This window comes from Temnothorax longispinosus, chromosome 4 (assembly GCF_030848805.1).
Source record: "Temnothorax longispinosus isolate EJ_2023e chromosome 4, Tlon_JGU_v1, whole genome shotgun sequence".
Classification (NCBI taxonomy): domain Eukaryota; kingdom Metazoa; phylum Arthropoda; class Insecta; order Hymenoptera; family Formicidae; genus Temnothorax; species Temnothorax longispinosus.
Window position 1 is genome coordinate 23,140,061 of NC_092361.1, and position 23,482 is coordinate 23,163,542.

Consider the following 23,482-nt stretch of genomic DNA (forward strand, 5'->3'; position numbering starts at 1 on the left):
AGTTCACAGAGTATTGAAATTTTAACAAGATACTATAAAATCTCGCGATTGAAATATTGCAATAAACATTTCATATCTATAAATAACATTTATTCAGAATTTTGCTCTTCTTACGTTTACGATTTTGGACTCACGAAAGCCTTATAAGCGCCATAGAATGGTAACTGTGATTTGATCGAGTGTGAAATCGAGATAGAAACTTGGAAAGTTTCTGAATCGAATTATCTTGCGTCTGAAATCCATTGAAGCCTTCGTAGGGTAAACTGTAAAAGGGAAACGATGTAGTTCTCACCGGGAATTAACGAAATATCTGATAAACATAGCGTAGAACTAAAATGCAATTTGTGTGCGCGCATTTCTAATTATTAAAACGCCGAGCTTAGGCACAACAATTTGGAGAACGATTTCTATAGAAAGCGACCGGTCTAATTAATATATTAATTTAAATATGCAATTTAAATATGCAATTTTAAAATATGCATTAAAATATGCAATTTAAATATGCATTACACTTAAAATATTACGAAGAAAAATTTCCATCGCGGTTCACATATTTCTCGCTAAAAATTGCTGCATCTCAAATAATTTAATTATGAGTTTTCTAAGAGAAAGGTATTTAAAACATCACTCTAAAAAACACCGTATGTACAAGGTATATTTTGCATTAAAAAATACAATAAATTAAAACAGTATCCGTAATATCAAACATGCAATTACATTAATATTAAAATCAATTGTGCAACATATATATTTACGGTTAATTATGCAATTTTGAAATATTAATGAACAATTAAAACGAATATATTGGGAAATTTATGGCGACGTCTATTCCATAAAATATAGAAATATAATATACTTTTTTATATTTCTTCCGTATCCATTAATCAGTGTTTAGCAAAAGTAGTGGAATATTGTGTAATTCCAATTGAGTCGTTTACTTTCTTCTTTTGCTATTCGGTCCTATCTCATTGAAAGATAAAAGCCTAACCGCAAGTTATCTCTGCACTATTCAGTGAAAGATTTGTACTGTAATGTGATTGTGCATTTAAAGTACATTTTGCAATAATACTTTAATGACATTTGAATTATTAAATAGTTTTACTTTCATGTGATTCGATCTGCCGAGGCATCTGTACGAAATCATCTGTAATAAATTAACAGTGTTATAATGCGGAAATAATGTAGATAACTTTTAAAATGTAATATTTTTAATACTACAATTTTGTGAATATTTTAAAAAATTAAGAATTGTTATTTGTAACTTACCATTTGGACAGAGAATATAAAGTCCGTCAAATATTTTATAAATTTTTCCTGGCAAATGGTTGATATCCAGCTGCATACGCAATGGTAGATAAGTGAATTCTGGATGCTTTCTTCGAAGAATAATCTGGAAAAAAAAAATTGTGTTATTATTTTATTATACTGTTGCTATAAACATTAAAATTTAATCGTATTATTTGTTATTAAAAACAGTGTCTTATAAATAATTCTATTGTATTTTAATCTATTAATATATGTATTATTATAACTGTATACTGTATTATGGACTCTATCGTTTACATCTTTTCTGATTGAAAATGGAACAATTAATTTTTTAACATGATTTTTTTATATTTGTTTAATTACATACGTTAGCTAAAATAGTGAATAATTGAGCTGTGCTAGCTAAGTATATAGTGACAAATGTGATATGATTAATGGGAGATGAGTTTAAGACAAAATTTATGCATGATACTCTTTTGCCTGCTGGGGATATCAAAGCCACTGCAGACAAATAAATCCAGTCGCATTCCTTGACAATGAATTTCATTCGTGCTACGCACAGAAGGGAACGAGATTCGTAGGGAACAGTATGGGAAGCCATGATATTCGCATCAACGTGAAATGACAAAGTGTTATACCGAATTAACGTTTTTGGTAGAGGATCATCAAGGAAATGAACAATTCTAATATCCTATACGATATTTATTTTTATAATGTTCGTTGACGTAGTAAAATTGCGAAACGTAACGCGCGATACAGAGATGGCAACTGAAATCCGTAATACCATAAACATGAAAATCAGACTTCTACCGCAAATGTGAGTAGCGCGATAACGATGCAATTTTAAATATTTAATAATACCATCATAAAATAATGCCGCGCGACATACATTCTATTTTCTCCGAAGGCTCGTTAACTGTATTAGTTGATATTTCACAATTTATATCCTTTTTTGTTTGTTTATACGAAAAAGAGAACAAGCTGCGCGAAGGGCGACTACTATTAATAACCTAGCAAAGTTAAAAATGTTTACTGCGGGTTACAATTCATATGAAACTCGCGGTCGTAACGACGGTATAATTTTGAACACTGCTTCGTACTTAACACTGCACCTGACATTTTAATGTTACAATCGGGTTTTATCCATACATGAGAGAGAACTTAAACAATTCTTGCTAAATTTACACTCAACAAGACGTTACGCTGCGCCCGAATTATGTAAATTTCTCATGACGTACGGCAAAAAATATATATACGTATAATACGAGGAAAAAGTTGTAAGACGTACGGGACGTGCAACTAATATTAATAACGTGGCAAAGTTAAAAATGTTTACTGTGTATTACGGCTGATATGAGGGCCACGAGCATGGCAGCAGGGTCCCTTGTGATTGATTACACGTCTCTACGTCTCTCCCTCTGACGGGGTGTTCCTATGGATATTGCCTTGGCACGGCCCTGCACGCTACGATTCCCCTTGCCTTCCACCTTCGTGTCTATAGAGACACCATACCGATCTATTCTATCCTTCCTCCCACCCCCTATGAATCAAATCGCCCTTCACCTCTCCTCTCCTCTCTTCGTTATGCTAAAAATTAAAATCATCTTCGAAGAATGTGACGGAACAAAATTGCTAGCTGTGATTTTCTACGTTAATCAATTTACAAATAAAAGGGTGGACTAATGCACCTTGAAAAATATTTTTATTTGTGCGATGTTAAAGTGTATGTTTAAATCTTGTACAAAAAGGATATGTTTATGTTGTTTTGAAGGCACAGCATATATAATAACTGAAATACTCGGAATAATTCTGCATTTAGATTAATAATAACCTACTTATAAATTTGAGGGCACATATTGCGTTACAGTAATTAGATGATTTCATCGGGGAACATTTAATCGTTTGTTAGACTTTATTAAACTGGAGAATTAAATAGTTATGCACATCGCATCTTGCGTTGAACTAGTTTTTACAGAGTTAATGAATGGTCCAGACACTCTAATTGAGATTTTATTATAGACTATCACATGGCAAAACAAATCGATTGATAGTTACAAAAAGCAATGACATAATTGCGAAGTGGTCTTGAATATAAAGATTCTGAAAAATAACTAGATGCTAAATCACATAATTAAGCTTGAAAACGCAAGTATTAATGACTTGAGAAGTGTACTCTTGTGCAATGTTATAATTTGTAGTCATTAAATATTTTTTTATAAAACCTCGCAGTTTGTGTTTTATATATTTTTATTATACTTCGAAAAAATAATGACGGGTTTTTTATATACTGCGAGTAGTCATTTATATTTTATTTGTAATTCTAACTTGCTGTGCAGACAATAATTACCTGCACGACAAAAACATTTGTACGTTTTTAATAACTTCCTGCAATTTTGTATAATGCTTACATTAGAATAACTTAAAAGGGTATAGAAGTATATGTTTTGATTCGTTGCTTGTAATAGAGGGAAACGGGATTTATTATGTTTTATTCTCAAAGTGTATACTCTTCAAGCAGATTGTATAGCACGAACGAGTTGATTCCTTATAGTCTGTCCCTATTATGCTTTTAATCATCAAGCAAGTTCGCGAGAGGAATCTCATTAACGCATGTATATTTCTTACTCAACGCGTATACGCAAGGCGGTCCCTTGACCTTTGCGGAGCCTCCATACGTGTTTAGTAGCAACTGGTTGCAGTAGCAAGAATTAGCAATTAATCTTTTGGTTGGTGTTACGAATGGGGATGGAGAACGATCTGGACGCAAAGGTGGAACGCGGGAAGAGCGTAATAAAGAGAAGAACGACGAAAGAAGCAGACAAGCAAGAGCATAGGGGAGAGACTTATAGACCACATATTATGCAAACGACGTTACAATTAGATCGTGGTTTTCTACCGGTTACCTAGTGCTTAACACAATTTAACTTTTGGTCATAACATACAATACATATTTTGACAGATGTATGTGTATACATTATGGATATCTGTAATAGTTAAACAATAAGCATTACAAGTTAATTGCTTACTTCCTTTTGTTACACGCTTCTTTTGTTACGCATTAAATAATTCGTTATGATAGGGATTTCCAATAGGACAACGCACATTGTTCCCTTCATCTCATCGACAGCCCGGCACTGTCTTACAAAGAAATGGGCAGCAACGACGGCGGTAGTGGTAGGTAGGTCCCTCGGGAAGCTGCGATCCTTTCTCTCTCTCTCGCTCCCTCTCGTACAGCAAACGGGAAGGCGAGCCACGGAGCCACGGAGAAGGAGGGACCGCATCTTGCTCCGCAGGACTCCCTCTCTCGCCACCGGGGTCTCGCTATTTATTTTCCAGGATTTCAGAGTCCGAAGCCATTAATCTCCGCTCCGCAGCGTCAGTAGAGCGCGTCAGGGCGACGTCGGGGTGCGTGGCGTCGCCGACGTCGCTCTGCTCTTAGCCGCAGCCTCGTGTACAACGTTTGGAACCGCGACGGTGAGGTAGGGGCAGAGAAGGGAGAGAGAGCCGAGAGATGAGGTGTCGGTAGGAGAGGTCGTGGAAGTTGGTCAGAGTGGAGGGAAAAGGGACGTGTGGTCGGGACGAGTGGGGATCTAGGCTGGCTCGCTGAACGGCGGGGGAAGCAAGGGAGAGAAAGCTCGGAGAGGGAGGTGCTGATGGCGGCAACGAGAGGGGAATAGTCGTATGGTAGAGTTATGCAAAAAATATCTGCCCGCAAAAAGATTGGATAAAGAAGGTATGGGGGATATTAGTGTATTAGGATTCAGCTCTGTCGCCGGTCAATGCCAATCGATGATTTATTCCACGACTTTCTCAGCTCTCGTACCGAGTTAATTATTACCTTACTGTATTTTCAGACGAAATTATATTTTTGTTGAAATTGAAATTTAATTTTTGCGAAATTTTTATACCAGATGGCTAAGGGCTCACATAAACATTTTGCATAACACAATCAAAGCATTAATACATTCCTTTTGTTGCGGGACTTGGACGAGCTCATGAATGCCATCCGTTGATTGAGAATCGCGAATATAGCCGAGCCGTTCTTCTCTCGTTAATTAACATTGTGTTCCTCACGCGCGAAAGGAGACGTCAAAAGCCCCTGGTAAATCCAGACTCTGAACCCCCTTTGTCCGCGGGGAGACGCTGAGCAACCCTCGTGCTCTTTTACCCCTTTTATTGTTTATCCCGCCTACTTATTATGTCAGCATCATACCACCAGGCTGTACTAACCTCTTGATATTCTAATCGGCCAATTCTCATCTACATCTCTCGTCACTTCCCCCCTCCCCCCCTCTTGTCGTTTACCCGGCGTCTAGCCGGAGATTCCCGGAATTCCTGACATCGGCGATAACTCTTAAATTCCTGCAAGATGAAAGAAGCGCAACGCCGTCGGCAGAACGTCCGGAAGAAATACTGTTCTGCTGTTGGAGGGCCGATTCTTTCATGTAAGGACGAGAGAAATTCCTTCTCTCAACAATCGCGGGGATAAAATGGAGGCAAGAAATCGATAATGTTATTTTTGCTGATGGCTCCTATTATGTACTTTGAGCGGTTATTAAAATATCGAACGGAATGTTTTGACGAAAGATTATCGGAAACAGATGATTTGAGTAGATGTCTTATATGAATGTTCAAATTGTATAATATTATTCAGATATCTATGTTTCTTTTGTCAAAAAATTATCGTAAATAAAAAATTGAATTATTTAGAAATAATTCCGCAGCATTGCTGATTCTTGATAGTTGCTATTAGAGGTAGTTGCTGCTTTCGTACGTAATAAAAAACTTTCACATGCCGTAGCACAGTCCAGAATCTCGATATTATTACTATGTAAATCACCCCTTCTCTACGGTACGCTGACGCTCACGGTGACAGCCCCTAGAATGTTCCGTGGTAGGATGGATGAGTTCTAGGTTCTTATTAGATATTCCCGCGCACCAATCTCCGATCTGCAAACCCGTTCTATCGCTTTGTATCGATACACGTTGCACTCTTGCCGAGAAGAGAACGTTTCTTTTCACTATAGGCGATAATGTAATTGAATGCAAAATTGCATTTTGTTCCCGAGCAATGGCAGCATTATATTATCGCAGATCCGCTTCTGCGTTATTGTGTTGGAGATTATTAATTTATCTCTACCCTACACCTTACGTATATGTATATGTATATGTTAATTGAAACAAAAATGTATTCTTTAGTCGAGGTAAATATGCGTGCGGAACCGTCGGTTTCAATACATATAGGTATATACGGAGGGTTAATTAACTGTAGATGGATAAAAATATAATTTTCTAAATGAGTACGGAAATCAAGCCTTCAAGTGTTTTCCTCAGTTGCGAGTGCTGGTTGAAACGAAGAGGCAGGACACGCAATTTCGGCGAAATTAATGTAAAGCTTTCGTGAGAGTAAAAACGAGGCGGAGAGGGGGTGGGTCAGGGATTGTGTAGTGAGCTATAGTTAGAACATTAATGCACTTTTAATGTGTATTCCAATAAGAAATGTAGCTACACCGTGGGAAAGCCTTCACGTTCCTTACCTACCACGATGAGTCGATATATTTTATCTCTATGTAGTCTCTATTTAGCTATGTAAATTAAAAAATCGAACACAATAGAATTATTCAAATATGATACGTAAGAAAGTATAGTATTCTTTCCGTAAGTGGAAGCTTTTGACGAGTGGAAAATAGCAGGTGAACTTGAAGAAGTCATCTCACGCTCTGTTGGCAAGAAATAAGAGCATGAAAATGGCGAAAATGGCAGGACGTGGTTCACTTATTAGTATCGGAAAGGAGCGAATCAAACGAGCTACCCGGTCGAAAACGATTCAACCTTCGGGGAGAGGGTGAAATTCTTCGATAGGACGCCGAGTGATGCCACCGCCCCAATCCACCCAGCGAGCGAGTGACTACCAACATTAGTCCACTGACATCATTGACACTTTTATTAATGACACCGTTGCCCGAGGCATCTCCCTCCGCCGACACCCTCCACGACCCCTTGTTCGCCGCCAGGTTTTCCGCCGCAGTCGTGGATGCAGTCACGATAGCGCCGAGATTCGTTCGTTTTCTTCCATCTCTCGCATTCTTTCTTTTTTCTTTCTTTTTCCTTTTTTTTCAGCATTATTGTATTCCCCCGCAGGAGAAATAGGGCCTGGCCTTTTCTCTTTCCGTGTCTATCTCATCTCCCGCGCCCCTCACAATTGTCCTTCTTTTCTCTTATCCTCCGCTGTGTTCTTGTCGCCGCGCGACCCCCGTGCTACCCTCTCTCCTTGCCTGTTCATCCATTCCTGTGCCCTGGGACCTCGCGAGGGAGCGGCTCTCAAGTTACATTGAAAAATCTAGCGGACGGGAGAAAAATTGGCGATACCTATATCATCCATTGTGTTTCTCTCTCCCTCTCCTTTCTACCACAGCGAAGCGTATAGCGCGGAAGAAGCTATGTATTTAACTAATTGCTCGCGCTCGTATCGGCAAGCTCTTTTTTATATAGTATTTTATGACGAATTAGAATTATTTATTTTGGTATGCTATATTATTTTATTATTGATAAAGGAGCATTAATTGGCGATCCAAATACCGCCATCGAAAAGATATCTGCTCATCTGATGCTGGTTATAGGAAATATATTAAGTAATGTTATATATGAATTTGTGTTTTCGGTATCTAACATGACTCTCGTGAAATAAATTAGAAGTTTGTTGCCGGTAATACTAACTTTAAGCGGCTACGTGATTGGTGTAATTTCTGACGCGCGCGGACGTGGAAAATATCTGAGTTATCAGCAGGCTGGGGATGGTACCACGAACAAGTACGGCAATCGATATATAACAAGCAATATATATACAACGGCGCATGCCTCAAATTGTCGGGTCGTTTGTAATGATGATTCGATCAGACCGTTCGTTCTCCTTGCAGCTTTCCTACCCTTCAGTTTATCCCCAATGTATACTGCATTCTGGTCAACACCAACCTCGACAACAGGACTTTCGTTTCCAATGGCTTATCCGCGGATTTGTGACCGCCGCTTGTATCGTGAACTGCCTACTTATAAGATTTATTTCGAGGGACTCGAAGTCGTTCCTTTTCCCCATTTTGCTGTTAATCGTCCCGTATAAACGACACCCTTGACAATAGACATTCTCTAAACATTAAACATATCAATTTTTCTAGTAACGCGTCTCATAAAATTTACTTACTATATGTACAATACAATAATGAAATATTTGCAATTGCAATATAACTTTCCTTGGCGCGGATTTATAATAATTTATAATATACGTGATTTGTTGCAAACGTAAAAAAAAACAGGTAATTGTTTCCAAAGTGTTCTATCGTATAACGTTGAATAGTGTAGGTAGAAGAATGATAAGCAACGCAATAAGGCCAAGTTGGATCAGACTCTTGTGCAATCTTGCGTAGATAGGACCGTGTGCTGATGGATGACAAATGGCTCCTCCACGGCGCGTCACTCTAGACGCTGCTAGAGGCTCCTCCTATACGTGATCAACCATAGCTCTGGGTGACGTGAGAAGGGTAGGGGGATGACGTTGGGGTAGAAACCGGGGCGCAACGGGGGCTGCAGTAGGATAGAACGCGGGTCGAAGAGAGGTAGAACGAGGGTGACGGGGGGAGGGATAGGGGTTGAACGGGTCGTCGGAGATAAAGTGGGACGTCTGATCCTCCGCCGAGGCGAGCAAAAAGATCCTCGCGCTTCGCGTCCCAGGAGACGGAAGCCGGGAACGAGAAAAACTCCCCCAAGCCACGTCGACCGCCCCCTCCTGCCTCATCCTCTTCCTCGCTTTTCCATCGTCCTTCTTTCTCTCCTTTCAACTCACACTATGGCCAACACCGACCTAGCCGATGCTTTCATCCACCTTTTCCGCGACGAACCATCCCCGAGCACGAAGAAAGAAACTTCGAAGGGAAAGAATCTGCGTTATACCTTATCTCTACCGTAGTGGGTCATTAATTAGCGGCAGTCAGTCGGTCGAGAATTATCCGCATGCACATGTATAGATGTTATCACGAATACTTTCGCATTTACACTTTTATAATTAGCCCGTTCGTGTCTTTTGTGGGAGAGAAAACATGTTTTTAATTATAAAAAAAGGACCATATAACATTGAATAATACTGTTGCTCGCGATATTTTCTATATGCGTCTATGATTTAGATGCAAAGTCTATTATGTGGATAGTCATCAATGTACCTTGTGAGATGAGAGAAATCGATGGTTGTTCTTATACTCTAATTCGTTAGATTAACGTCATTTTTATAAACTACTAATGAGTTCATGACTTTTTTCTTATTAAATCTCATAAATTAACTTTGTGCAAAAAAAGTTCAGAGAACGGAACTGAAGTTTTCGCCATGTGCCGCATCACATACTGTTGCGAAGACCCCAAAAGATGGATGATACGTGGCTTGGACCTCCATCATGAGCGACACGTCAGGCGTATGAATTCTTCTTGATTGCTGGGCGGGCTGTAAGCATAACGAGCCACCCGCTACGTCCATCAACTACGCACCGGTCAATTCATTTCGGATACAAGCTCACGTCCGCGTATATACATACACATCCGCTCGCGTATGTCCACACACGCGTGCTCAGGCGCGGGGATAGATCGTATATATGCACATGGGAGATATGTATCGATTGGTGCATTCTGTAGTCCCGAACATACTCGCAGCATGTACTTACGTGCCAGATAGACCTGCTGGGTTGACGCCTAACCTGTCTACCGACGGTATGCAGCATTCATTTTGTTTGATTTCTTGATTTAAATCTTTACTGAGCCTTAGTTAGGGCCAGACGTGCATTTGATCGACGACTTGTCTCGTCAGAGGATGAATGGTGGCTTCGCCCAAAACTAGGATTTCAACAGCGTCAGCTAGATTACGCGAACTGGCTGAAAGAAAAAGAGAATATTTATTTATTTACTAAATTGAAATATATACACATGGTACTCCAGGTTTATAACATTTTTTGATCATGGACTCTTTAAAAAATTTGATAATTTAACACGAAAGAAGCGTCATAAAGTAATGAATGTGGTATGTTTTATCTTAAAAATAATGTTGATTATTACCGATTTATTATTATCCAATTTATAGCCAATGACAAAAATTTTTTTCAAGACTTTATACTCTGATTAAAGTGACATTACTGATTAAAGAAATAAGTAAAACAGAATTTGTTAACCCTCAAGATATCATTTTTGTCTTACGATCCACAGTTCAGTCATCATTGTCTTGTTTTCCTGTCTATTTTAAGTAGATCGAGAATTCACTATAATGATGTGACTGACACTTGCTTCCGTGGAAGATTAAGATTCAAGATTCAAGCGACGGATGAGATTCTTTGACCGAGAATCAAGCCGTTACAAAACTAGTCATTAAATACTTATCTGTCCTTTTAGCACAGATATCTTGCGTGTAATTCGCAGACGAGACACGACTAGCGCACTACGCCTTTCGGTTTGCTCATATCAATTATCTCATACACGCAGAGGACTAGCTTCAGAAACGCAATAAAGACATTTAACATTGCAGTTTATTACAGGTGAATGGTGTATAAAAGAGGCTCCACCACTCGATACCGGTGAAGGGCTTAACATTTTACCCGTCTCATTTTCGCTGCTCGTAAACTATTCATTTACCCCGGCTATAATCTTGATCGAAACTACGGATTATTATCCTTCTTGTACCATCATCTTACCTTTTTCCGCCTTTCTACCCGATACTCATCCGCACCCTACCAATCTTTCCGCACATTGCACGCGTTTAATTTTTCTTCAGGGGCGCATGCACTGTTCAACAACATGCGCCGTTCACGACACATCATACTTCGTCCAGCTGTTTATTCAAAACTGTAAAAACAAAAAAATATGTTGAATAAATTATCACAGGCATGACAAGCATATTTAAATTTATATATTTCTATTTAATATTTTATAACGACAATATTTTGCGGAACAGAATATTTATATATTTTATACAGTTGGTATAGTTGATAAAATATATGCAGATCTCTCTTAAGAAGGTAATAATAATAATAATAATGGTAATAATACACCAGATAGTCGTACTTTGAGCGATTAACATAAGCAGGGATCTCTCTCTCCAATTTTATGCTACGCACACGCGATCATTTATTGATAAAATTATATCGGAAAGAGAGATATAGATAAAAATGTGTGCACCAGTTTAACTGCAATCTGCATAATATATATTAAAGTTTATTATTACGAAAGTCGATGCTACGCGGTCTTTACTTACTGGTCTGGCTTTCGTCTAAATTATACACGTCGCCTAATGTCTTAACTGAAAACGGCTCCGAATCATTATCATAATTTTGGCATTTCCTATCGTTCTTATTTTCGCGGCCGCACCCGCAATCTTCCTTCTGGGTGGTGTTGTAAGTTATTGCTGGTTTTATCGGCGATTGAGATATCGTACATATTTTCTTTTTCGGGTGGAACGTCTTTATATCGCATCTTTATGTTTCATATGCCTTTATGCCGTTTTTCCGTCGTACCTTTTAATTTTAATCTAATATAATCTTTAAACTAAAAATTTTTATTTAATTATTATTGTAACTCTTTGTGCAAAATTTTGCAATTTTCTCGAAGCATTAGAGCAATCACAAATCACTTCAGATTTTTTTCATATCTTATATTTACATATATTTATTATCACGACAAGATCATTTATTATGTGATACTTGCATTATATTGCACAATACATATTAATATCATTATTTTACTGTAATCCGCATAATTTAGTTGTATTATTTACTCTTTGGTCGAATATTAATTTGTAACTGTACATCCCACTCACGAAAATCTATTATTATGCGTTATAATTTCTTCCTCAGAGTTTACATTTTCTTTACACACACACATGCATTTCCTGTAATAATTATGAGAAAATAGAATCTATGACTATGCCTATATATATTCATGAAAATAAGCATGATGAAACATTAGCTTGCAATAAAATAATTGTATTTTTCCTACAATTAGTGTTCGAAGCAAACTTAACGTAGAATTTAATTCAACGCAAACGTCCTCTTTTCGCATGTAACAATAAGGTCTAGGAACACGTGAGCCCCAACTATGCAAATTCCATCCCCGTCAGATGGTCCCCTTGCTCGGTCAGACATGATTAAACACAGAACGCTGTTGTTTCAACCCCTATCCTCGCTTATCCCACAAATACCACGGCAGGATTCGGCGGCATACTCACTCGATCTCTAGGATTCAATCCCCCAGTTTAATCACTAACCCCGAAAACTCGATGGCTTCGTCTTTTCCGCCACTCAATAATGCTTATAGCCATTCCCTAGCTTTCTCGCTTTTATTAAATTTCCCAGCGTCCTTCGCTCGATGTAAATTTATTCTGTCGCCTTTTGATTTCATCCGGCATTTGTCGGCGCACCCCTTAATTGTTATCCTTCGGCTGGTGGCTGCTTATCGATAAATCTCCGTCTTTAATTGAGATTATTATAGCAAGTTAAGTTATCAAATAAATGTATTGCAGCGATTTATTATTTGTTCTGAAAGCGGAAATTATGAGATTTATGTAGATGCTACACAAAATTGTAGGTTATATGAATCATGAAATTGAGTTGAAATGTAAAAACGAGGAAGGCAAATTTTATAAACCGGCAATCTTTAACAAATTACTTTTTCTTGTTATTTAAACATTTTTTTTATCAATTTCGTAAATACTATTATGGTGAGATTTTAAATCTTTTTTCTTTAAAACACGTTGAATGTTAAAGAAAAATGTTCTGTACATTACAATAATGGTAAATACAGAAAATTACACCACTTTTATACTTATTTTTATTTTGCTTCAACTTTTGCACTATTTTTGAAATGTATGTGGCTAATTTCAAATTTTTAATGTTAAATGTAATTTTAATTTTACATTTTAAATGTAATGCTTTTTCGGAAAAACAATTAAATAATGGCACGGACGTGATATGTGTACAGAGAAAATGTTTTACATTTCAAACGAAATAAAGCAATAATTATATGGGGGGGAAATTAGTATCATTCCAATTTGCGTTAGTATAGAAGGATTAATACACACATGCACGCATTCAAAGCCGTTTACCGCGGTAATCTAACATTTCGCTCCGCCCGTTCTAAATCTCACGACACGTGTCCAGATATTCAGGAGCAGATTGTTTCGTTGTAAACGGCGATATAACGACCCCGTTTAAACCGCTAAATGGATCGTCTCTCTCTCTATACATATACATGTATCTCTTTAACTGTTATGCTATGGTGACTCCCCGGCGCTGCGCCGCTGTACATCCCCTTATAGCATCGCGTTTACGTTTACGAGCACCACCGCTGACGTTTACGAGCCACCGGCTGACGTACGAGCCACTTGCTGCTCTCTTGCTTTCATTGCTCGAGCTCACGCTTTAGCGTTTCGCCATCCTTTTCGCTTCTGATCTCCGGAACGGATAGCGATTTTATTGTTACCGCATTGAATTCCGGTCGCATTATCGCCACTTGTTTGATTTGAGAATTGAAGACATCACTTCAACGTGTTATTTTCTCTTCATATATATTTAGCGCGCTTTTTCCACGCGAGAAGCTTATTTTGATGTAAATTTTCTCTGTTTGTACCGTGACACCGAATCTCATAAAGCATTTCCAAGCATTCGATCTATAGTACAAAGACAAGTAAAAGAAAGAAACCAGATTTAAGGGAAACTGGCCTTGAAATATATCTATGTAACCGGTCTGCGCCATATTACGTATGAATTTGAGCGATTTATGGCTCAGGGAAAGAGCATCTTATTGCCTTACAATGTGCTCTGTATAATAGTTTTATAAGACATGCTGTGACGTAACCAAGTCAGAATTGTGGGCCTACCTACCGCCCATCCCGCAACACAGAACAGCAGCACATGTTACGCACCTTCTGTCTTTATTATTTCCTTCGTGCCGCTCCAGTAAAATTTATCACCGGTAGCCACCCAAACAAAAACAAGAAAGTTGTTCGAAATTATGCACACATTCTCGTGCGGCTGAAATGATGGCAAACAGGGGTAAATACCTCAGGATCAGGGATGGACTTGGCTTAGCGCCATATTGCTGAAATATGGTTGCTGCGTTACTATTGTCTCTACCGTGAATTGATGTGTTCGAATGCTCTTTCATAATTTATTTTCAGGAATGATATCAATAAGATAATCTTTACTCAATTTTTCAAATTTAGAAAACTTGTAGATAAATTTAAATTACTGAAATTTATAAAGATTTGAAGATATCGCTATTGATCGCTTTTCTACAATATTCTATGTACAATAAATGTATATACCGAGCCTGTACGTTATATTATTAATTAATTAATTAGTCTTACGGTAGTTTGAAGTTAATCGTTATCGTCATCAGCAAAATGCGCGATACGTAATTATCGTGTCAGGATAACTAGTTGTCATTAGTACGCGGCATAATAAAATTAATAATCACTCTACCGTGTCACCCGTCCTTGTTTGACTCAAATAAAGATATGACAAGTTGTGTCCTTGGATATGGAGGATGCCAAGGGGTTAGTTTCGTGACTGATGAAGCATCCTCAACGTTAATTATCTTCTCGCTGTTAACCATCTGACACGTGACGTCATCATTCTCGTCACATCGCGCGGCGTTATCTACCTCGACTTCTTCCGACATTAAGACACGAAACGTGAAAAGCTTTCTTAAATATGTATCTTTTCATGTTCAACGACGCGTCTCAACCTACTGGGTCATGCAGACGCATTATCGTCACTATGCGCTATTTTACAAACGCCGGTACTCGTTCGACGCAAATGTGTATATTAAGATCCGGTTATTGTCTCTCTTGCATTATAATGATTTGCGATATGGTCGATTGACTTGATGAGAATAGAGAACGCGATGCGAGACGTTAACAGTCCCGTACAAGTGCTGCTTTTTATTCCGCCATTATTCGATTAGTAGAACCACTTATTCGTGGGCTTCTTAATTATTAGGATCGATCACGACTGATAGAAGGACGTGGAAATGGATAGCACGGGCAATCTCGCGAGGTTACAGTTTCATCGAGTTGGTCTCGTTACCAGATTTATGACAATGAAGGGTCGGAAAAAGAAAGGGATCGTCGAAGTGAAATGTCGATGAAACGGACTTTTTCTTTCCCCGGCACTGATAAATCGAAAAGAAATACGGACGATTGATTCACTCCTGCGTTACGCGGATTCTCGTGAAAACAGTGGGAACATCGCAGGGGTGGGACAAAAGTGATAATATTTTCTTTGGTTCTATAGTGACGTTCTTCTAACGGAAAGTCAACCGAGGCACACACAAACACATCACCCACGCGTACGCGGGCGTACGTATATACAACGTATCCACCCTTCGTAAGCCTATTCACGAGTTACGCATCTACGCAAACAGTCGGAAGAGCCAAACAATGAGCCGCGAACACTGTGGTCGCTTTTATTTTTTGAAAAATGGAGAAACACGGATGGTACGTCGGACGTACTTCCGGAAGATTCCAACCTCCGTTCCCATATCTTCGTCCTCCGCTTTTTCCTGTTTCATCCCTTGCTATTCATCATCGTATCTTCCTTCTATTTTATCTTGCGCTCTCTCTTCTTTTTTGTATAGTAACATAAATTTTTACACGGTGTCAAATTATCTTTCTTTTAATTATAGACTCATGTCATATGTGAATTATTACGTACACGTTTACTTTTTTATTTTAGTAGTAATCAAATTTTTATACATTTTTAAATAGAATATTTTTATTCGAATTGAAGATTGAGATATTATTTATTGCCCTCGCAACGCGTAGCTTGTAATTTATTAATATTCCTCAAAAACAAGTTCATTGAAATTTTCAATCTGAGAACTTGTTTAACGTAGTTTGCTACTCTGCATCGCGTATCAGTTGATAATTAAGCAATTAATTTATCTTTATCGCAACCAACATCGTTTTTTCTACATAGAGCCTCGATATAGGTATTATTTACTTCTTTCTCTGTTTGTTTCATGATATCATCTCTTTGTATCTCACTTCTCTTTCGTTTCTTCTCATCTCTAGCGTCGGTTTTCTAGTAAGCTGTCCTAGCCATCTCATGATTCATTGCTGCCGCTATGAATGATCCATCTCTTCCCTTAGCGCGTCGTCTTGAGACCAGCACTGAGACCGGACTAGACACTAAGCCGAAGATGACACGTACCATATTCTCGATCGGTGGAACTGTTATTTCTCTCCTCGATTCTAGACCCCGGGAATGTAGGAAAACGTTTTCCAGACTCTGCAACCATCGTACACATTTGGCATTTTTATTAGAGCGCAAAATTGTTTAGACTTATATCTTAGCAAAGATTAGATTAATCCTTTAAGATAAATTTTCGTAACATTTAGCAAAATATTTCTCGGTAGCGTGTTTTCTGTGACTGCGGCGACGGTTTCGCGTCCTACGTCATATCTTCGCTTTCTACTTCGTGACATTAACTGATGATTTATTCGCGTAGTGGTGATTTATCTATTTCATTGACATCCATTCTGACATCAGGAATCGGAGGCTCGATCAAAGTTATACACGCTCCAATGATACATAATATTTTTTAAATGAAAAATGTTTGAAAAGATTCTATATATGATTTAATTTTTTATATTGCATTCAACAAACGAAATGTTTTATATATTTTTTGTATTATGTATGCTATATATGAAATAAAATATATAATCTATCCTGATATAAATGCAACACATGTAAATTCAATACGAAATATTATCTGCTGCAAAACATATTAAGTATTTTTTATTTATTAAGGAATTAATGGTTATTATATTTATTTTACATTATAAAAGTTCCTATAATGTTAATAACGAATTTCTATGAAGTACAATCCGTGCTTCATCGAATCTCACTTCGGCAAACTGATCACGGTGCATCGTACAAAGCCGGTTAACTGCCGTATCGCTATAGATGGTACAGACCGGTCATGCGGGATGCTGTATTCTCACTACTTGTTATTTTATTTCGTTTTTTACGAGAAACAACTGCCTGAAGCTCACGAAGTTTCACCCACCGGTTTGCCTCAAAAGAATAACGTATCACACACGCAACAAAATCTCATTTCAATTTTTATATATTTAATTAACTTCGAAATGTCTAGCTATGTGAATCTGTGATAATATATTTCCATAACTTTATTGTTTTTAACAGACATTAAGCCATGAAATATTTATAGACATATTACGAAACCAAACCGTGAAAAGTTGATCGCGTTCGTTTATAAGGCGCCGAAATTATCTGAGCGTTCAAAATATCTAACGATCCCCTGAGTAATCAATAGACCCCTGTCGCGAGACACACGAGACATGGTAGACCAAGTCTGAGCTACAAAGTGCAGATTATTACGTAGGCTGCAATTTTGCAAAATGGATTGGTCTCGGATAAGAAAATTTCACCGACCGTTCCTCTACAATGTCTTGCAATTTTCTCCCGTCCCGTCGCCGCGCCGCCACGCAGAAATTACCAGGTGGGAAATTTTTTTTCGAGCCTTCGATATGGCCGCCCCGACAACAGGTAGAACCGACATCAACCGCCAAAAAGCACGCTTAACGATTTGCCTAGGTGATCGCCCTTAATCGGCGTCCGGCTGATTTCGATGATTAATTTTCGTCCGAAGTGGCTACGCCGCAAGTGGCTGTTAGTATGTGCTCAGATCGAATGCGAAGCGTGTAGACGATATTAAGTAGTAGTAGAAGATCGTACCTCGGGCGTATATATACTTCTGACCACACTTTATCGCAGCCGCGCACCTTCTCGTCTCGAGAAGTATCGTGCTGATTTTATCAGAGGGGGAGGGTGATTGCGCCAATTCGACGCTTCTGGCCATTGACGATTAGCCGATACGTATAGGTACGTGAATTTGCCGGCAAATGTCTCTATTTCAGAATTGAACATTGTAGTCGATAACGTCTTCGGCTGTTGTATTTGATATTTTTCTTTTTTGCAAGAACAATTTAACTTCAGTTAGATCGTTCTTTCACCTCAACGTTCTCGATGTGTGTTGCACACACAACTCATATCGTTGCGTACCTATCTTGAAACGCTTCCTCTTACGGCAAATAAGCGCTACTTGTTTTACACAAAATGCAGTTGAGTTGTTTCTGATAAATATATTAATAGCATACCGCGCGCGGATGTATCTGAAATACGAAGAGTACAACATGAGCTTGATAGCACGTGATCCATATCGCTTCGCGGCGTCGTGTTGAATAAAAGAAAGAGCAAGATTTACGCGCGCGGTTTAACGGACGTCAAGATCTTCCTTATTCGGGCATGAAGACGGTGCCATTAATCAATGTTTATACATTGTCACGCTGAACGACCTACCTCTAACACGGCGTATGATTATCTGGAATAAAGTATCCCGCGCGACAAATCGCTTCCTTGTCAGGAGTTGTTTAACCGACTACGTATATAAAATCACGTATTATATTATATATTATAATGCGAGACATAGGTGTGGCTCGAACCGTGCAACGCGATGCATCGTTATTGCTTAATTCTGGCTACTTTGTATCACTTGCCGTTATCGTGCATTTCGTCGAGCTCAAATTGTCTTTATACTTTGAAAAATTCCTTCGTGAAATTTGACGTAAGTTAATTTACTTATATTCTTGCGCGATATTAGTGCCATAAAAGATGCATCAAATCATCAGATAATTCTACGACAAATTTTCCAAATGTGCCATTATAATGTTGAAACCTGTCATAATTAATTCGACAATAAGCAACGGTCGATACTAATGGATCTCTACGCGACGAGTTCCTTGTCTTTCCGACCCGCGGCCATGTTTAATCGGCGAAAGACGAATACTTTTACGCGATATTACATACATATATCTATTTACATATGTACGTACGCTTTTTTGTCGAGGCCAGCGACCGTCAGACGCACGGCGCTCATTTGTCGTGTGCGCGCATGTGAAAATACGACAGAGGAATATTTCACTTTTCGTAGCGTTCACGCGCCCCGACGACAGCGTCGCGGTGCCACGTCACGAGGCATTCATTTCGAAATACGTATACCGGTGCGTCCAGGGTCCGGGGAGTAGCCTTAATAAATGTAGAAGCATTTATAAAGGCAGCAAGATGCGAATGTTCCTGCTCTCTCTCCCCCTTTCTACCCTATCCCTTTCTCACCCTGCTTCTCGTCTTTCTCGCTTTCTCTCTCTCTCTCTCTCTCTCTCTCTCTCTCTCTCTCTCTCTCTTTCTTTCTTTCTTTCTTTCATTCTGTCATTCTCCTAACGCGATGGAAAATACGCGGCGAAATCCTACGCGGCGAAGAACGTCGATAAGGTATGACGTTCGAGAAGGATGAAAGAAATTTTTCTCCTGTACATGTTTTTTATCTTTTTTTTTCTCTCCTCTTTGACGCGCCACGTTATGTAAACTCGCGGGTTCGCGTGTCGCTGTAAATCTCTTATAAATCTTTTTTAGACGGGGCAACGCGTCTTTGACGCGAGAAATTCAAATTGAATGAAAACAGTCATTCCTTTAGCGATAATAGTTTACTACCAGCGTCGTAATGGCCAACGTCATACGTTAAACAAGAAACATGGGGTAATTAGCACTTCCCGACGAACGTAAAATATTTGATTGATCGTAGATAAGTGAGATCTTATCCGAGGCGTTGAGTAACGATTCACGAAAGAATTATAGTTGCATGCAACATTATGGTACTTTTCTTATATGCATTATGCAAATATAGATACACCGCGCGCGCAAATTACCTTTTTCCACGGCTATTTGACTTTTTGTGTAATTGCTCTAAGTCAACAACTTAGCGCCGAATTAGACTCGGAAACATGAACGCGAATTTAAAACAACCATAACGTATGCAAATGTATTTATAATTGCTGAGCGATACTAAATCGTCTTTGCGCCTTATGTCCGACGGCTCGTGTCATAACCGGTGATTCGGACCAAACTTCTCAGATTATCAGATATCCACTGTTAGGTATGACAATTTAACTCTCGTTTTGTATTAATAATGAACACCTAAAATGTTATCTCAATATTCCTAACGAAATAAAATTCAAATGGTGGTAGTTTGGATTAATCGCAACGCTAAAGATAGATGGTACGATTCTAATTTTACGAAGATTTATGTTCGTATATAAGATATGTACTTTAAAAATGTAACTTTGTAAAATTATCTTTACACTATGGTACGCCTTGTTATCTCAGATGGTAATTTTAATTTCTTCATTGATTAATAAACAGTTATCACAGTGTAACGCAAATATTGAGGAAGGTTTCAATTTTGCTACTACCACACATGCAAACACACTATCTTATGTTTGATAAAACTTACTGAAATGTATCGCAGACATGACATATTAGAACTCTCGAGTTTTGTAACAGAGAGATAAGCTTTTTGCTGAGAATTACCGTCATAACTATTAAAGATACGCGATACTCGGTAAAAATCTAATTGCGCAATCGACCGTCAGCGAACACAGTATCTCAAACAATGTCGCTATCTGCGGATCCCGAGTGCAATCTCTCATAGTTGGCAACGTATCCCATCGGAATAGCGGACGGGCGACGAAAAATAACGAAAATCCGCTCATCCGTGCGACGCGGTGTCGGCGCGACGATTCATTTCGGGATAGTTAAATCAGAACCGCAGTACGCCAGTCATCGAAAACGCGTCGAAGGCACGCATGTAACACCAACGCGACGTATCGTATCGCGCGTACACCGCGAGAGCGTGCCCGGTGTCATATGTATACGCGTGTACACATTTACGCGCACATAAGTGTATACACGGCCAGACAGAACGAGTCGGTATTAATAGAAGCGTAGTTCGACATAGAGTTGTTGCCGGCCGTCAGGCAATGTTTGTGTACGCCGAAAAATATGTATTCTGCGTACACATATACGTATACATATATGCGCGTTGATACACGCACGGCGATATCGATATCGGGCGATACCCGGCTCGGGAAAACGAACTGATATTAATAGAAACGTATAGTAGTTTGACGGTTAGTTGTTGTCGTCAACTATTAAGTGATCCTCCAACGAGTTGTGGGGGATCGTTTGATATGGAACAATTTTTCGAAACACCAATGCGAGCGCTGAAGCGATGAAACGCGCGCCGCTCCGGTCGCGAGGCTCGCCGTCGCCATCGCCATGTTCCGACGGCCGACGGTGCGCCATGTTGGAACTCTGCTACTCCAATCCAATCTCGTCTAGCCGAATGCATCGGACTTTCTTGTCAGGAGCAGGTAATAGACCCGCTCTCTTTTTCCGAAAATAACTATCAATATTCTCCGAGAGTAAATATTGCGCGAAATGTGTCAATAATTTCGAGTAGAAAAGCGTATATTTCGATGTAAGCTTGAAGGTGACAAAAGTTTGTGGTTTTGTACGATTCTTCTCACTGTAACCATAGATTCGTTCCGGCGTTCATTAATCTTATCTTTTCAAATTCTTCAATCCCTAACACTTAAGTCGCTAATAAATCGACTAAACTTTATTACGTGTTTGTATTTTCTACCCGATACATAGATATTTCAATGTATTTGATACTAAAATGTTTTCAAACGATACACTTATTTTCTTTCATGAAATATTCGATTTGCTCTTAATTAATTTTACTCGATAAAATATAACTCGCACTTCGTTTTAAAAGATAATACAAAATTGTCAATTTTATAATATCTACATCTCTAATCTAAAAGTTTTTAAAGAATACAATATACTATATAATACAAAATTATCTTTTGCAGTTATAATATTTGTAAATATATAAATTTTGTAATTATTACTCATTTTATTAACGCTATTCTTAAAGTTTATTTCCAATTGAGAAAATTTGTTTTATAATTAACATTCCAAAACAATAATGTTATTATTTTCTATCTGTATTTTGTTATTATTTGATTTCTGCTTCTGAATCTATTGAATCTACTGAAATCTCACATTTAATGAAAGTAACAATGATATTACTTTTACATGAGTATAATAATAATAATACTAATAAAATACATATGCAAATAATTATTAAAGTATAGATAAATGAAATGTTTTTTAATAATTATTTCGTTGGTTCTCGAAAAACTACTTGAATCTTTGGCATTGATACGCCTTGCATGTTCCGACGGGCGACGCATATTGCATCTTATAATGTGCTTTTAGAAAGATACTCAACGAATTCATATAAACAGATGGTAAATGTTTTATAGAAATAATTAAACACTGGTTAACATATTTGTTTTGTAACCTCATTAGATCATAGATCTGCAAGTACTACTTATTGTAAAATCTTGTAGAAGTATTTGTCAATAAATACAAAAGCCTTAATATATCATTGCAAATTTGTACAATATTTAATTCTATTATTTACACAGTATAAAAATATATAACTCCAGACTTTGAAATGTGATAAATTAAACAAGTCAAGTTTTTTTCAATTGTAATCGAGTTTTTTGCTTTCTTTTAAGTTCCATTTTTACATGCGTGCTATCATGTATGTAACATAATTTCATGAATATACTTCTTCAAAATTTTTATGAGTAGAATTTATCGAGTATTTTATATCGTTGTTGCACGTTAAGTCATACATTGTTATCACAGTAGCTTGCAAATTATTAGCAGAAAATTTTTCTCATCCCCCCCTTCCTCTACATTTAGTGAATATAAGAAAAATATATGTAAAGTACATTTCACGCGCTTCCCAATATGTTAAACTGCAAGAATAACAAGCAAACTTTTTGTAAAATATTGTATTAGTATATTTAGTAATAATTTGTAATATTGCATTAATCTAAAATTGAATGATATTAAAATAAAGGGAGATTCTTTATTCGCGATTGTTTCAAGTGCAAGCGCACCTGAACGACAATGATAGTAATTTGATCACTCATTTTACTTTACAAAGTACAACGTTGCTTCGCTAATAATTTTGTGGGCACTTCGACAAGAATAGTCGACCAAATACAGTGTTTCAAAATATTAATCAAGACCAAGCCCCTCAACAAATGTATATGGCTGAGCGAAAACGAATAAAGAAAGTGTATTTACGAAAGCAGTGCGTACCACGTGTGCGTCATAAATCATTTCGCTGACTCCTCTAATTATAAGTATGACTATCGCCGCTATCGCATCGTCGCACATTTAATGCCGGAGGG

At 38.0% G+C, this 23,482-nt stretch overlaps 2 long non-coding RNA genes across 2 annotated transcripts in view; one reads left to right on the plus strand and one right to left on the minus strand.

Moving 5' to 3' along the window:
• Nucleotides 1–23,482, plus strand: part of LOC139811794 (uncharacterized) — a 54,706-nt gene that overhangs the window by 3,494 nt on the left and 27,730 nt on the right. The window lies entirely within an intron of this gene.
• On the minus strand, nucleotides 892–11,127 carry LOC139812448 (uncharacterized). Its single transcript, XR_011731871.1, has 4 exons — nucleotides 10,986–11,127; nucleotides 9,969–10,176; nucleotides 1,267–1,390; nucleotides 892–1,144 (listed from the first exon to the last, which is right to left on the minus strand). It is a non-coding gene; the product is annotated as an uncharacterized lncRNA (long non-coding RNA).